General features: G+C 52.5%; 1 long non-coding RNA gene across 1 annotated transcript; it reads right to left on the bottom strand.

Annotated features, from left to right (window-relative positions):
- Positions 1–939: 939 nt before the first annotated feature.
- LOC137865030 (uncharacterized) lies at positions 940–4,619 on the bottom strand. Its single transcript, XR_011101721.1, has 2 exons — positions 4,355–4,619; positions 940–2,843 (listed from the first exon to the last, which is right to left on the bottom strand). It is a non-coding gene; the product is annotated as an uncharacterized lncRNA (long non-coding RNA).
- Positions 4,620–7,230: the final 2,611 nt, after the last annotated feature.

The raw sequence follows: 7,230 nt of genomic DNA, 5'->3' as shown, positions 1-7,230 counted from the left end.
TACCTTCCTCCCCCCACGCCCCCCCCGACCCCCCCCCAGTACCCCCCTACCGGTGATGCCCCGGCCTTGGAGTGGGGCCGCGGGCAGGAGGGGGACAGGGACGGGGTGGGGTGGGGGGGACAGTGGAGCCACCGGGGGTGTCACCACCAGGGGAACCTGGCCCGGAGCCCCCTGCCTGGCCCGGGCATCCCCTCCCTCCCTCCGGTGGTCCGGCTTCGGCCACTGCTTGAAGTTAGAGGGAAAAGGCGAGATCTAAGCAGCCCTTCTAAAAAAATGCGTTAACTGTTTCCAAAATCTACATCGCCGCTTAATTAAATATGTTATCCTGTTTATAGGATCTGTGGCTAATTATTTAGAGTCGTTTAATCTACGCGATTTGCACGTTAATTAAACAGCACCGGGCTGCATTGTGCGCGCTCGGAGGGCAGGCAGCGCCTGCTAGGGGCTGCCCGCAGCCCTGCAGCTCCGGCCCCCCGGGAGCCCAGCTTTGGGGGGGCCAGAGGGGGCTGAATTTGCCGGGGCAGAGGCGAAAAGCCGAGGGGGGAGCACCGGCAGCGCCCCCGGGGCGAGCGGCGGCTTCGTTTGTTACAGGATCAGAAGATGCTGGGATGCGCCCGGCGAGGACCAGCAGGGGTTTGGGGTGGGGGGGGGCTGCGGGTGGGGGGCACCCGATGGAGAAGGGGGGGGACTGGGATGGAGGGGAGCTGACGGGAAACGGGGGGGACCCCGCAGAGCTCGACACGCACCCCCCCTGCCCTATCCATCCCTCGGCACCTCCCGGTGCCCCCTCCCCAAATTTCCGCCCCGTGTCCCCATCTGTGCCCTCGGAGCTCGTGCGCCTTTGTGTCCCCGCCTTGTGCCGCCCCGCTCCCATCTCCTTCTGCCCCATTAACCCCCGGCACGAGTCCCGGCGACAAAGGGCTGAAACCTGATCCGGGCTTTATTGAATCCCTATTGTTCTCCCGGCTAATTCCCCCTTGTCCTCCCTTCCCCGCCACGGGCAGGGGAGGCCCAAGGGGGAGGGGTGTTGGGGGGCGGCTGCCTCTTAATTGCTAAAAAACGCACTGCCCCACCACCCGCCTGCCGGGAAACCCGCAGCAGGTTGGGGAAAGGTCCCTGGGAAATTAATGCCTGGGATTCCAAGTTGGGCCCTGGGAAAAGGCTGCCCACCCCTCGTCCGAGGCTCGTCAGGAGGAACCGCGGGGCTTTTCAACAGGGGATTAAGGAAAGTGGTCACTTTTGACTCAGTAGGAAAAATCCCTCCATGACGGTAATGAAAGCCGGGATGATATAAGTATCTTCTGGTTCACAATAGCAATTAATATGGTAATATTCTACTATTAAAGATGCTAACATTAAGATGGAACTCGTACACGGTTAAAACATTTAATAGAGGGGAAAATGCATTCCTCGAGCATCAGGTAACAAAGTCAAACGGAGAAGGGGGGAGTGAAAGTCTCTTGAAATAACAAAGGCCTCTGTATAATTTGGAAAGGCTTTGAACACTGCCTTCCTCCTCAAGGAAAACTCGAAGTGCTCTGAGAAGCGGGCATTAGTGACTGCTGGGGGCAGAGCTCTCCTGGTGGTAGCCAGTACCAAAGGTTTTGGGGTCCCCCGGGTCTGAAAGTGGCCCGCTGCTGGCCCCCACGGAGCTGTGCTGGGACAAAGGGCCCCAAGCATTGCAGAGCCAGGGGCTGGCAGGCATGTGCAGAGGGCTCTGATCAAGCCTCTGCTCCTGGAGAGGCCAAGTTCAGCAGCAAGCCGGGCTTTGTGCATCGAGCTGAGCATCCCCAGAGGATGGAGGAACCGGGACCTCTCTGAGAACCTTGCCAGTACTGCACCACGCTCAGCCTGGTTGTTTTCCCCAAATGTCAGTCCTCTGGGACCTGCCAAGAACACAGCTATTTGCTTGTCCTTGTGTGCCTCAGTCACCCAGAGTAAAGGCTGGAGCGAAGTAGTTTCAGGCCACCAGGCATCCCATTACCCCGCTTAGCTCTGTCCATGCACCCCCAGTTTGCGATGGATGCCCAGTCCTGTGCAAACACCCCAAATCATGGCTGTATTGTGGGGCATGGTGGAGCTTCCAGTTTCTGCTGGAGAAGGAAGAAAAGCTAAGAGCTGCTCACCTCTGCCCTGAGAATCCACTTGGCTCTGATAGGATCAATTTGCCCAGCAGAGGATAGATAGCATTACACAGAAATACCCTGTTATCAGAGTTTTTTAAGTATGAAACTACATAGGGGTAAATTAGAAAGTACTTATTTAAAGTACAGCCCATGGCTTTATTATTTTTAAAGCCTTTTTCCTTTTCTTCTCTTTGTTTTCAATTAAAAACAGTCTGGATTTAGCTTTTTGCTTTTCAGTAGAATAAAAGTAATTTGCAAAGATAATAGTATTGTGGGAATGGGGGAACCTTTCAGCTGATCACTAGAAGAAGCAAATATTTACCAGCTGGCTCTGGTGATGAATTGGAGACTGCTGTGGAGAGCATGGTCTTCATCCTGCCTACAGCTCTGCTGACTTCATCAAATCAGGCCATCTTCATTTTACAGTTTTTTTTTTTTTCTCTAAAATATAGCATTCCTGGGAAAAAGAAATTGTCTTCTAAAGCTTGTGCTTCTGCAGTTTCTTTAAATAAATTCTGCCTGGATGATCCCAGGGATTCATGGAGGTTCTTCAGCTCAGGTCCCTGGCTCCAGGATTCCCCCTTCCTTGTCTCTTCACACAGAAGTTGCACACACAAAGACATTCCCAGGGTAAATCCTCTGCTAAGTTTGCAGCTGAATAACATCACACAGAACAGGGAGATGTGAGCTATCTCCCACCTTCTTCTTTTGCCCAAACTGGAGAAGATGGAAAGGAAAATGGGTGCAGAGCAGGTCGATGCGAGGCCAATGCTAGCAAAGTGCTCCTGCCCTGTGCTACCCCGCACTGGATGTTACCTCCTTGTAACCATAACACACACCCAAGGGATCAAGTCTGGTTACCAAAAGCTTCATGTTTAACCTCTTGGTTAATTCAACCACACTAGCCAGCAGCAGGCAGGTCTGCAGGGACAGGGCAGAGAGGGCGAGGGCAGGCACAGCAGCCTCTTCAACTGGGGCACACGTGCTGGTAGCTGCCCCTTGACTCCTGTCTTTGTTGCCTTTCCCACTACCTTGTCTCTAAAAAAAATTCCTCGCTACGTGCTCAAAATTGGCTCAGTTGCAAATAATAAAGCGGTGATGACACAGCACAGAGCAGTGGATTTTAATAGAAGAAAACTAATGATTGAGAAAAAATTGGTAACAACAATCACAGCTTAATTCTCTTTCTTCACCGTCTGCCACTATTTCAATAGTAGTTAAAGCTGAAGACTTCAAGGAAAACAGGGACCCTCCAAACAGCTGCTCAGCGTGGTGGGAATGCTGAGGGGTAACCTGCAGCTCTGTCCCCAGCTCTGCTGCTGGGCGTTTATTTGGGGAAAGGGGATGCTGTGCCTCACGGTCACCTCCCCACCCGGCCCCCTTCCCCAGCCCATGCACAGACATCTCCTGGTGGGGTCCCTCTTGCTGTGTGCTGATAAAAAAGTAGGAATAGGGAAAACAGCTACTAAAACTGAGCTGTGGATGCCAGTGCCAGAGGAAGACAAAGCCTGAAACTTTAAAGGCAGCATTAAAACAGGGCATGCAGAAAGTGAAGGCAATTAGGCAAAAGAATCGTTTGCTGAAGGAGGTCGCCGGGCCGAATTCCTAAAAGGCTTCATGAATCGACTAAAAATACCCTCGGGACAGTTTGAGCAGGGACTGAGTTACTGAAGGGCAATGCCCCAGCTGACCCAGGAGACCCCTTCCGATCCCTCCGTATAAACAATGGTGCCATTAACATCTGCACTAACTACCTGCCCCTGCCCCTGCCCGGCCCACTCCTGCTCCTTGGCGCTGCGCCCCAGCATCGCTCCCAACCTCGGCCCATGGGGCTCCCTCCAGGCCATCGGCGTTTGCTCTGGTTATCTTAGCCCTAAACCCACCCCTGTAGAAGGGAATTAAGGAAAAACCCTTGTGACAATGGTAGGAGCAGCGAGAGGCCAAAAAGATCAGCGGAAAAGCCTGGCAGAAACCCTGCAGAACTGGAAAGAACAGCAAGGGGAAGGCTGAGGGAGAACGCTGGCAAGCAGGGGGACCCACATGGAGACCTTGATGGTCTGGTAATGCCAAAGGAGCACCCATGGGGCATGAGGCAACATGGGACAGCCTGAGGGATTTGTAGGAACGTGTCACAATCATAGAAGCAGAGCTGGTTATATCAGAGGGGACCAAAAAAATCCAAAGTTTGGGTACTGCACCAGCAAATGTGGCAGGACCGTGGGACTCACCGCGATGCTCTGGGTGACCTTTGTCACTAGGATGTGCCACCTCGCTGGGACTTGTTGGTGGGCAGACCCCACATGGTCTGGGAACCATGTAGGGGGTTTATACCCACCATGACAGGGGCATTCATTTTGTTGTTAATAATTTCTCTTTCCCTTAATGTTACCCTCATGACTAGACCCAAATGAGGCAGCCACCCCCTGGTGTCACTTCTCTCCTCGGTGTCACCCCTGGGTGCTGTCCTGCTCCTGGGAGCATCCCTGCATCTCGTGCAGGTGTGTACTGGGCTAACGTGAAGGCAAAACTTTAGCCCTAAGTCTCTACTATGTAATTCAGGTGCTGAGGATAAAAATGAACACAAGGTTAGATAAAAACATTCGCTATCAAAACTTAATTATGCACCCACAGGCTGGGGCTCATTATTCATCCTCCAACCTGGAAACAAATTAGCCTAATGAAGCCATGAGTTAAAATGGAGAAAAGATGTAAAGGCTGGAGAATGTTTGTATCTGTGTCAAAACCTGCAGTGAGCTCTGGGTGCTGTATTTGTCCCCAGAATTGGGTGTTTCTGTGCACGGTGGCATGTCCTGGCCCTGAGTTTTGCTAAGAGCAGTGGGCAGCTGCTGGTACTTGAGCATCTGAAGCTGATTTATCTGAGTGAGATGTGGGTCTCTGTGAAGCCACGAGGGCTCATCAGGAGCTGGAGGTGGTCCCAGACCACGGGTCTGAAGAAAATCCACCACCAGCATCACCTGCCACAGCACTGACCAAACCTCAGGGACAAATCCAGCTCCGGCACAAGCCAAGCTGAGCCCCATGGGCAGCTTGGCCCCAATGAGCTTCAGAAAATGTGGAGCCAAATCCCATGTGCTGGGAGGAAAAGCAGCTGGTAAGTGTGGTGGGACGGCAGCTCTCCATGGGCTGATTGTGCCGGTGTTTAAGAAGCTGAAGAATATAATTAAACTGCCCGGGAATGTATAATCACAGCAAGGAAGGCCTTTTGTCCTGTTCCTTCCCTGCAGAATTTGGGGGAGAAATGAAATTACATCATAGGGAAGGGACTTGATCGGCATTTAATTAGCAGTGTAGTGAGACTGACGAACCCCTCGCTATATCGCTACGCAGAGCCTGTGCTGTGAGAAGGGTCAAGATGCTCCCTGCCCTGATGCTGTGGTCTGCTTGCTCTGGCCATCTACAAAAGCCACCTACAAACCATAACCCCCAGCAGAAGCGGGAGCAGCCGGGGTTTAGGGACAGCTAGGGGCTTACAGGCAGCACCCTGGGGCGTGCTCATGGTGCTCAGCCCAGCACTGAGCGCTGCAGCAGGGCACAAAAGGTCCAAGCAACCTGGTAAGGGCTGTGCCAGTGCGAGGAAACGAGTCCCTCCCGGCCCCCAGCTGAGCCATTCTCGCCGCTTTATTCTCTTGTTCCCTTCTTAATGTGCTTAACTATAAATGACCCCTTTATGTTTTATATCTCCATTTCATTTATTTCCTCCGTCTTCCCAGGAAGCAGTAAAACAGGAAAGGTAAGAGGCAGAGCTCTTATTGTAAAGTGAGTGCTGGCACAGAGCAATTCTGGGGACTTGGTGGCTCGCCTTGGCCATTTGTATTGTCACAAGGAGGTTTTTGAGCTTCTCCTCCCAGATGAGAGCCCTGACCCTGCTCCCAGGTGCCCAGAAGAAACCTGCTGGGACCATGAGGACAGAGGTGAGATGGGTCCAGCCAAGCCCAGGAGGACCCGGCATCCCTTTCATGAGCTTTGTACCATTTCCAGCCTCTCTGGGTGTTTTGTTCCACGTTGTCCTGGGGCTCATTGCAAGGATGGTGGAACAGGGGTGAAAACAACCTGGCTGAGCAGAGCCCCCACCCCAGACACCCTCCTCCATTGTGCTCTTTGTCTCTCATAGGCGGAGGATGCTCAGCCACCCTGGGCAGCAGGACAGCAGCTCGCTGTTTATTAGTATAATTTTTAAAGGTGCCTCATTGTATTTATTTGCTGTGTGGTTAAACATTTATTATTTATATTTAATTTTCCCGGACTCGGAGGGGCATCACCAGTGGCTGAGTGTCTGCAGATTCAGTGCAGCTCCTTCGCACGCTTATTTATGTAACCTTGGCCTCCCCCGAGGGGCTCCCGTTTCACTATGTGCCACCGGCCTCTTAATTGGCCTCACAGATCACGCCTTCTCCTTCAGCTCACCCGGGTCCCCGTGACTCGTAATTTCTGGGATATTAAATGTGGCTGAAACAAAAGAGTTCAGTGAATTAAACCAGGAAGTTTCCTCTCCCTCCTAAACCTTCGCTTTCAATGCTCCCTCCTGGGCGGCAGCAAGACCCAGGTCATGGACTGGAGGCTTCCCCCAGGGCCAGGCTGTGTCCTGGGCAGGAGCTGGACAAGCCTTTTCCAAGCTTTGTCCACTACAGGGGACTCTGAGAAGGGCAGGATGCTCTCCTTGGGACCCTTGGCCCAGCTGGTCCAGCCCCCTTGGGTGGTGGGATGGGGAGAGCCGTCCTGCTGCTGAGGTGCCACCTCTCCTCTGTCTTTTCAAGGGCTGTAGCTCTGGGCCAAGGAAAGGGAGTTCCAGAAATCAGTGAAAAAGCAAAGAGGTCTGGAGAACTCAACCAAACAAGTCTTTCATGGGGGAAACTCAATCTCTAGGTTAGAGGAGTTGGTAACCCTAGTACATTTTTACCCAGTTGATAGCCACTTGGGTTTAAAAAGAAGCTTTACTCCCATGGGTAGAGATAGCTCACAATTAATGGTTTTGTAACTTCTCCTTAAATATATCACAAGCTACAAACCGGGGATACAGTTTGGGAGTAAACATTGTCATGCCGGAGCTGTCACCTGTGAGTAATCACAGACCTAATTGAAGCTG

This window comes from Anas acuta, chromosome 15 (genome assembly GCF_963932015.1).
Source record: "Anas acuta chromosome 15, bAnaAcu1.1, whole genome shotgun sequence".
Taxonomy (NCBI): Eukaryota; Metazoa; Chordata; class Aves; order Anseriformes; family Anatidae; genus Anas; species Anas acuta.
This window is presented reverse-complemented; position numbering and strand designations above follow the sequence as displayed.